Genomic DNA, 10,427 nt, shown 5'->3' on the forward strand with positions numbered 1-10,427 from the left:
CAAAAGCCTTGGATTCAATATTCCTCTCTGAAAGAAAAGCGAGTAAAGACATGAAAATAAACGCCGAGAAGAGATGACTCGCGTTTCAGAGCAGAGAGGAGAAGGGGACATGATGATCATCTTTGAGGGACACAGCTTCCTCTCATTTATAAAGCTGGCGTGCCATCATCATCATAAGGGATAGGATCTGTCGTGGTGTTTTTATTAGACCGATGGGAGGTCTCTCCCTCTCCTTCCTGTGTTGTAGTAATGAAAGTTACAGCACGTTCTCGCCCAGCCAAAGGTTGGCCCTGCCTAATGAAAACAGATGAAGCAGAGATAAAGTGTTTGCCGACATTAAGGGACTCATTTATCACCGTTAGCCCCCGAGCTATAGAACACCTTGGTCTGGAGCTCTGCTTTCACAGGCCCTGCCTCAAAGCACCCTGGTGGCACGCTGCAGCCTACCGTGCACTTGAACACCGCTTTCTCTCATGCAGATTTTACATTGCTTAAACAGCTTGTATCACTGTTTACAGCTCCATGTATATACAGTGTCCTCCACAGCATGTATACTCGCTGCAGTGAGGTAGCTGTAGAAAAGAAAAGGCTTTAGAGGAACCTTCATAAAATGTCAAGGATGCTGCAGTCCCTGTGCCCTCTGTGTTGACCCATGTGGGTTCAACAGCCATCCCAAGTCCTCTGTGGAAGGGCCATGTTCTCATCTAGTCGCTCATCTTGCCTGTGAAATAATGAATCTGTGTTTAAAGCTGCTTAATTAAGTTCAAAGCAGTGCCCGGGGCACCGAGCGCTGCTCAGCTGACCTCGCTATGAGTGGAAGTGTTGATTAGGAAGTGAGGAGACATGCAGGCACTGCAGGGGATGGCTATTGATTGAAAGGATAGAAAACCTCATTTGGATTTTGTGATTGGAAAACCGCACTGTACACAGAGAGCGGTTTTTCTTCATTTACCGAATAACAATAACTGCGTTCCTGCACTGACAGTTTGCTGAGATGTTCAACTAAGTGAGGAATTTCTTTGATAAGACTAAGTGCTGGAGTTTTCCTCATCCCAATAATAGCCCTTCACCCCGGCCCGAGTTGTCTGCACAATGTCGACCTTTCGACACCACCTCGCGAAAGTTGGCCGCTGTCGATCGATGGCGTGTTAGCTTTTTGTTTGAAGGTTCAGGCTGCCTTGGCTTTATTACAGCTGCTGAGAGTCATGGGGGAGTCGTGCACGGCTTTGTGAGAGAGGAGCTCCCTCTTGTTTGCCAAAAGTGTAATCCCGCCGTGACCCGCCGTGACCCTGCCCTGAGAGGAAAGCTGCTTAGACAGAAGTGCGTGTCTGTGGGAGCTCCCAGCTGCCCGGCCTGTCTCTGCCTCTTTTTCCTGCTATTTCGCTGACCACATATACCTCACCCAGCCCTACATCTCATAACACACAACCTCTCCGTTCCCCCTCACTCAATTCTCATGTTCTCCACTTCTGTTTACCTCCTCGTCTTTTACAGCTAACTCCATGCATGCTACACTCAGCCACAATACTTCCAGGACTCCCCCTCCTCACCGTACCTCCTCCAACATCAGGGTTTTTACCCTGTGTAGGAGCCGAGGCTTTGCTAAGTGGAGACAGATCTTTTTTTTCTCCAAAAGAGAGAATAAACACACAAAGTCCTGCCGTACGCAGCCTTCAGTACGGGCTGCAGAGCAGGACCACTGGCACACAGGGTAGAGAGAAAACGAAGGAAGAAAATGACCTCTGGAATCGATTTGGCATGGGTTAAAGACAGGGCAAAAACTGCGCAGAACAAGGCTCCACTGAGGCTGCTTGTTGATTCGTAAATCTATTCATCTTAAAAAAAAGATAGGCACCGAAACGAATTGGTGAATATGAAATTCCATGTTTATTCAGTCCTTAATCGTGGGTAGAAGTCTGGAGAGGCTAAAGGAAACACATGCAGTTGTATGCAAAGTGCAATCCAAAAACAAAGATGTCAGTTTCAAGTGTGTGCAAAAAAGACAAAGCACAGTGGAGCTCCACCTGAGGGACGAGAGAGAGAGAGAGATGATCTGAGAGGCTCGTGCTGCCGTCACTCACTGCCAAAGGCTTGTCCTCTCGGGTTGGACACGCATGGGGGGACATGTATTTACATGCATGTTTGGTGCGCAGCCTGTGGGCATAGCATCAGTGCCTGCCCACCCCCCCGCCGTGCCCGTTCCCCATTCTCTGGGGTGAGACATCACTCTGCGGGGGTCAGCAGAAACCTGATTCAGGAAGCCCTGCAGGGGGTGTTGGGTTGCGGGGGGGCGAGAGAGGGAAGGGTTTACCCAAAAGTCCCCGGGCCTTACACATCCAGACTCAGGGCGGCCTGAACCAGCAGGGAGGACAGATCATACCCCCCCGCTGGGTGCTGCCTGAAATACAGCTACTCCTAGGCCACTCCAACTGGATGGCCAACACATTACAGGAGAAAGAAAGAGGGGGGGAGAAAGAGAGGATGGTAATGGGTAGAGGGAGAGCAGCTCTACTTAAGTATGATCATGTCTTTGAAATAGATAGGACACAAGCCAGCCAACTCCCCTGTTGTTAAGCTCTGCTGTTACCATGGCATTCTATGACAGTCACCAGACATAGGTTACTTGGTTTCTATGGGTAACAGTTGGCGCTTCATTCACATCTTCTGTGACGACGAACCAAAAGATAACGCCCACCGATTCTCAGCGTCTTACAAGTCAAATTTCTCACACAAGATGTTCATTTTAAACATCTACACACTTTTCTGTTTTTTATCGCTTTCGCTTGAGACATGCTCCCATTTCAGTGATTCTGCTGAGACGTGAAGTGAGGAGATGTACTTATAGAGAGCTTAACAGAATAGCCCAAGGTCAAGCCCGAACCAATCAGCCTCCTCATTTCCCTGGATGGAGTAATGAAGTAGAACGCTGACCCCCGGCTGACCCTGGGAATCTGTAGCAGGGGAAACTGGCCCGGAGACCAATTAGCCTAAAGTAAACGGAAATATTTAAACAGAGCAGTCATTTATTCATAAATATGATCCGAGTCATCCAAAAAAAGTGCATCAAAGTGCTTTAATGTGAAGAGAAGGGTTTACACTAAATGCCACAAAACCTTAAACTCTGAGGGATAAAAGGCTGCTTTTAGTCTGTCTCCTAAAGATGATTTGTTCTGAGGGTTGATTACACTCTCCTAATTATCTCATGCACTTGAGCTTTTAATGATTTCCATGATTCAATTATCCCTAACTGAATTCCTGTCTTCAATCAATTAAAGCCATAGCTGCACACTCATCCATCTTCCAATCAGGACATCGGGAATCCCTCCATCCATTCTCATTTGAGAAGGGGGACAGGTCAAACAAATTAACAGAGATCGCATCCATCCATGTCGTCTCGCCTTTTTTCACATTTTCTAACCTTTCTGTTACTTTTACTTTTTAACTCTCCTGCGCCGTGAATCTGTTCACGAAGAATCACTGTATGACTTACAGATTATTCCCAATCACAAATGATGGAAATTGCAGTTGAATATATTTTTAATTCATTATAAACAGTAACCATATGGCTTTCCTGCTACTGTGATCCCTCCCTCGCACAAACCAGTGCTGTGCTGGTGTGTATAATGTATTCTACTGAAGCCTTCAAAGTATACTCCTTTATCTCAAACCCTTTTGTCCTGCGCTGGTTATTGTAATCTCTGACGTGGAGGTGGATGACAGCGGCATTCTTCGTCTCTCAAGAAAGCGTGTGTACAGAGACACACACTTGAAGAGATCGGCACACACACTTGTGCACACACACACACACACACACACAGAGTCTGGCACCATCTGCTGGAACCTTAAGAGAAACATAGATGTGAAATATTGATATAAGGGCATATTTAATCAAGTGAATTATGAAAGAATAGAGTGAAATATCACACATGTCTTCAAGGGAGAGCAAACATATTCCAAGACTCCTGAACAACAGGTTATGTGTGAGAGAAAAGCAAAGGCCTGACTGATGAATGCAGCTTGTTCACAGCAGAATTAGAGGAAGAAGAAGCACAGAAATGGTTGCCAAGGTGCCCAGATAGTCATTTAACCCTCATTGGTTGAGAGGGACTCTGAGGGCAGAGCAGCCTATTCACATGCTGCTCTTTCCATCCCCATTATCTCCTCTGTCTCATCCCCGCAGCCACCAATATGGTTTCCTTGAAAGGGTTTAGCATTCTTTTAAATGCAAATACCAAATGGTGCTCTTTCTGCGCCGACGCACAGGATGGAGCTGCAGATTAGGTTTGATGTCTTTATCACCGCGGTGGCTTTCGCTTGAGCGGAAACTGTTTAAGAGCAGCACCAACTGCAAAGCAGAGCAGAGGGGCGTTTTGGCCACATTTTACATTGTTGAAGATCAAAATAAAGACAGGCCCACGACACTGAGGCGGCCTTGTCCGAGCATCCCACTATGATGGACTCTGCGGCAGAAGCATGGCAGCAAACTTCAATCTCATACCTCTCAGCAGTGATCCTCATGTTACTGAGGAGCTTCAGATGTCTTCATTCAGAGGGCAGACTCAGCTACATCTTTTCTCAGAGCCTTTGCGGTTTTTTTTTTTGGACGGCGGTGAGTGTGCATTCCCTGGCACCATTTTCAATAGAGCTCCCCCTGGAGAAGCCAGGCAATGGCTATCACGACAATTACACTGACAGCTCTTTTCTAAAGTGCACTTGATTTATTTGATTTAGCGAAGATTAATGGCCCTCCCTCCAAGCTGGCCGGGCTGAGATGTGCTGCAGAACACAGGCTTACTCCTACAGAAGCACAGGTGGATGCTGGCAAAGATTGAGAAATGCTACTAGATGTATGCATATATGTTTACATATTTTAGCCACATACATAATCTTCTGTGCAGACAATGTGACGCATAGCCTATGCTTTAAAATAACAAATCATCAATCAAGTATCACTCACTTAAAAACACCAACTATGTTCAGAATCGACTTTTTATAATGTATCTATGCTTTGTTTCACTTAAGGAGTAAGTAATTTTGGAGAAACCAGCTCGAGATCGCTAGAATTTGAAAATACACAGCCGGAAAAAATCTGCGACTTCCTCACAGAGCCCCTCCTCCAACACACACGAACGCGCACATGACCAATGAGGGCACGAGATAAGTTTGTGCCCCGATGGAAGGCTGACAGGCAGGTAGGCCATCCAGTTACTTTAGCCGGGCCGGCTCAAATGATTGGTCGTGCTTTTTACAGTACTACGGCTTCCACAGATGACGTTTTTTTTATGGATTTGTTGTCAAAGCACTTAAGATATTCATTGCTATCGGGATGTTAAGAGCATTCCATGGAATATCTTTCACATACTATAGAAGGACATTTAAAAAATATTTTTAATGTTTTTTTAAAACAACTATACTATGACATTTTAAACCTCAAACTGACTTCCTGTAGAGTCACTATGCCCACTGTTCTCAGCTTAAGAAACAAACTAAAAAGTATGTAGGTATGCTACACAGAAAAAAAAAATAGGATACATCTAAATTGTAATTGTTTTACTCAAAAGTCTGGCAGCAAAATTGAAGCTTATAGCGGAGCATCTTTGGCCTGCAGACTCTCCTTTGGATAGTTCTCGTTTATTTATTTATTTAACATAACTTCTTCTATGATAGTCAGTAATATTCTGTGCATACTAATTTCAGTTACAATAACTTATATCGTTTTATCTCTTTTTCATTGTCTCACACACACTGGCATATACACCGTATACAAATAGACATGTTTCCAGATCTCGCTGCTAGAGGGAGACACCTGCCCCTCACTTTGTGCCAGGAAGCGCTACGTCTGTCCGGCCCACCGTTGCCAGGCCAGCGGTCCGGTGCGGTTCACTGCGACTGGCACTGACGCCTGCCCATCTGCCGGAGCTGACACGTCTGCTCCCACACCACATGTCCAGGAGGACAAAATGTGCGGTGGTGTCCTGGCAAAGCTCCCTGTAATGTCAACCTGGCGTGACCAACCCATGCCGGCCCCTTGGCCCTCACAGGCCTGGTGGTGTGGGGGCCTGCCCCGGATCAGACGGGGAGCCAGGAACATGCCACGGTAACAACAACTGCTGATCGACTGCCGGGGCGCCACCATCTTGTGCAGGGTGGATGGAGCTTGTTCGGTCCGGTAGAGGATGACTGTTCTCATTACTGGCCCTGAACCTTTCAAAACGTGGCTATTCACTAGTTGATAGAGGGCAGCTGGACTGAAATGAGACATCGAATGAGCAGGAAATGCATTCAGGCAGCATCCTTGGACCCTCGGCAGAAGCAATCCCATCCCATTAAAAACTGGTTATGAATGAAACAAGTTGTAACTTGGTGCCTCCTCTTACAAGCCAAAAACAATGGCTGAAAAGACAAATAACATGCGGAACATATTTTGTGTTGTCTGAGCAGATGGTCTTGGAGGTGTTTTGAGGGTCTGGTGTTGGCTGACTCTGTCCTGCAGCCCCCTCAGGGCAGCAACTGTGAGTGGTCATTAACACGGGGAGCAGGCCATGCCAGGAGAGAGGAGTCGAGCTGTAGTTAACAGCCACCATCCAGCTCAGTCCTCCTGCTCTTTGCTAAACAGGAACAACTACAGCATTCCTGCCGGTTGCCAAGGCTGTAAAAGCAACACATCATGTCGAGACCTTTAGAAAAAAAGACATTGTTTTGCGAGCACAAAGGAACCCTATGAGGAAAGGTGTATTTCTACTTCACTGCGCCTCATCGCTCACTTTTGCTGAATCTAAGGTTACGGCCAGGGCTGTCTGGCAGTTATCCATACACAGTGAATCATAGCATGTGTGTGTGTGTGCATGTGTGTGTGTGTCTGTGCACAGTGGAGTTGCGGACAGGTATGACAGGCTGACCTCCGCATGTTACCAGAGAGAGTGTGCGGCCCAGTGTTACCTGTCATAACACGGGCTGCCTGGAGCCCCGGAGCAGCAGCCTGACCAGGCCACTGGGCAGCCAGAAATAATAGAGACTGGCAAGAGGGCAATGAGGGGTCGCACGGAGAGAGAGAGAGAGAGAGGAGGAGGAGGGGGACAAGGACATATGACAGGAGGACTGATGGAAAGATGAAGGCAGGAGAGTGAGAGGCAGAAGAAGAGAGGATGCACCGTGGTGAGGAGAGCTGTGAGGATAATGATGTGGGAGCAAGTGGGTCAATGGAGAAGCAAAGAGAGGAAGATAAAAGAGAGGTAAGGAGGGTGGCGGCTGTTCTCCTGAATACTACCTCCTCGAGCTTCTAAAGAAAGCTACACATGGTTTAAGACGGAGAGCGAGGAAGAGAAGATCTGACTCTTGCTTTCTGAGTACTCTGTCCTACATCATGAAACCAGAGCGACCGCCGTGCATCTCTCCCCATTTGTTTGGAAGCACAGTTTATCTTTGCGAGTATGATTTTGGAGCGTTCCTGTGGTGAAGCCACTCGCCTGCAGAGATGGAACAGCTGAATTCACTTAGGCAGGCTTGGCCAGCAATTAAAGTGCTGGATTAAGAGTGATTGCGTTTTGTGTCCTGAGGAGGCGCTGCCTGCCATCTTGAGAGGTCTCATTAACATGGCTGCCGTGGGCTGCGCTGAGCACTGCCACGGGCAGTTAAAAAATAATGGAGACATTATCAACCTTAATGTCTTGTACCTGGAGTGGAGAAGATTTTATAATCGCTATTGTGATGGGCCACGGGCTGCAAGTCGGGCGAAAGGGAAAGGTTGCAGAAGATAACCCTTTTTCTGACCAGACCCCTGTGTGCTTTTTTGATCAGCCACTACACGTGGGGAGTCTGAGCAGCTGGATTTCATTAATTGAGTGCTGGCAGCGTTCTGCTCTGGCGGCAGGGGTGAGTCACACTGGTGGGATTGGTCTCTCTCTCCCTGATATCATCTTCAAACCATAACTACAAATAATTATTCACTCAAATCCATTACCGGGGGTCAATCAAGTTCCCCAATCAGTTCTAAAGTCCAATTACTGGCGCCAAGGCTGTATTCGCGCCTTCCTGCAGATGAAGGCCTGGCCCACAGGCTGCCCAGTAAATTACACACAGCAAACAGTGCAGTGGATGTGTGGGAGAGCCAGCCTCCTCAGGTGGGTAATAAAGCAGAGGTACATGCTGCTCTCCCTGGGGCAGTCTGACCGTACCATCGAGCAGACTTCACCAGGTTAAATAGAATTAGCCCATGCAATGAGACGCACTTTGAATACCAACTAGATCTCATCACTCCACAGGCTGGAGAGCGCAGCATGCACAGCACAGCATTAGCATCCATCTCAGCAGTTGATGTAATAAGACATGTCGCCATAAGGGTCTTTGTATAAAGAGGCTGCACGGTGACCCATCAGAGCAGCATAATGAGTGGGGTGTCACATCTGCACACACACACACACACACACACACACACACACACACACACACACACACACACACACACACACACACACACACACACACACACACACACACACACACACACACACACACAAAGTCAGGGCTTCGCTGCAGCTCTCCAACCCCATTAGCGCGCGGCTCCTTGTATCGTTTTGCAGCCGTCTTGAAAGTGAGCCTGGAGGAAATGCTTCTTGCACACTCATCGGTCACTAGAGAGAGACAGCAGTGCAGCCAGTCGAGACAGAGCAGGAGCATGTGTGTGTGTGTGACAGGGGATGGATGGCTCGTATGTATGTACAAGATGTGTAGGAGGTGAGCAGGACGAGTGTTCAAAGAGAGGGGAGTGAGGGAGGGTGGGGGAGTGTGGCGGTATGTGTGTGAGGAGCAGAGCAAACAGGGCAGAGACGGGGTGAGGCTCTGTGGCGGCAGCAGCCCATGACCGGTTGTCACACTGCACACACACTGCTCCCAAATCAGCCTGGTAGGAGGGCCGGTCTGACATTTCCCTCCGTGTCAGGCTTCCTTCACGCTCTGCCCCGACCACAAAGCAACCAGCAGTGACATAACCACCGAGAACAAGCACATAGATGTGTGTGCGTGCCATGATATGCCTGCTTTGTTTACTGACGTTTGCAGCAGCCCCATTGTTCAACGCTCATTCCAGACTTTTGAGGTTTCTAGGGGGGGGGGGGGGCTGAGTTTTTGGACTGCAATTACAACAGTATGAGGGCACTTTATTTTGTCCTGAGCCAGGAAAGTATCTGACTTCAGACTGCTGACACAAAGAAAGGCTGTCAATGTAAGCCCCCTCCATTAAACATGAAAAACCCTCATCAAAGAGCCAGCCTCTGTCCTCTGCTTACATTCAGGAGATCCAGTGAAATGCTAAACACATGTGGATGGATCCCGTGTTTAGGCTAAAATGGCTGAACACGATCCGGCAGCATTTGAGTTAATCTTCCTCAGTGAAACCGCATGGTGTTGTTTACACTGGAGACAACTGTGAGTGTAGTGTATGCATGTATGCGCGCGTGTGTGTGTGTGTGTGTGTGTGTGTGTGTGTGTGTGTGTGTGTGTGTGTGTGTGTGTGTGTGTGTGTGTGTGTGTGTGTGTGTGTGTGTGTGTGTGTGTGTGTGTGTGTGTGTGTGTGTGTGTGTGTGTGTGTGGAGTGTATCCAGAGCTGCAGGACTCACTGTTCCCTTTTGCTAAGCCAGAGCAGTTACAGTGTGTATGTGTTTGTGTCAGCATGATGGAGGAGAAGGGTGTTACTCAGACCTAATGAATCCATCTGCATGCAAGGGGCATTCTTCCTCTCGTACGCAGGCAGGAGCAAACGAGCAGCGACCTGGGAGCGCGTCCAGCGGTCGGGGGGCTCGGGCTCACTACTTTCGAAGCAGAGCAGCAAGGACGAGCGTGGATTAGTATTGAATTTACCTTTTTTTTTCTCCCCTTGAAATAAAGGTTCTTTCGAAGAGAGGATTGAAAGCAGTCTGAGGCCTCATGTTCTGTTCTGTACCAAGCATGGCTCCGTTCTGCTTCTCTCTGGGGATTGAGGGTAGCAGAGGAGGGTTGGCACTGAGGGTGAGACTACAGTACAGCCTTTGCTCCTGGAGAGTGGCAGCTGCTGATGTCCTCACCTCTGAGTGACCTGGCACCCTGGGCAACCTCAATGAAGAATGGATGGAGGGCAGGAGGAGGAGGCGGGGGCATTACGAAGAGGAGGTGGTTGGCACTCAGGGCCCAGTCATTAGGATAATGAATCCAGAGTGAGTGGAATTTGGGAGACCTCTAGTGGCTGCACAAAGTAGAAACTGACACCCGAGCGAGGGGGAGATACAGTATTGTGAATACTGCTGTTCATACTAAAATGAATAGAAATGTTACTTTCGTTACTATCTTTCTAAGGTCTTTAAAGTTTATTCAGAGTGTAGCTGGTTTACAACACAGCTACTTGGCTTTAAACAAGAACAAATTACTCCAATTGTATTATGTATTAGTGAGCCTTC

The sequence above is a fragment of the Pseudochaenichthys georgianus genome, chromosome 1, assembly GCF_902827115.2.
Source record: "Pseudochaenichthys georgianus chromosome 1, fPseGeo1.2, whole genome shotgun sequence".
Lineage (NCBI taxonomy): Eukaryota > Metazoa > Chordata > Actinopteri > Perciformes > Channichthyidae > Pseudochaenichthys > Pseudochaenichthys georgianus.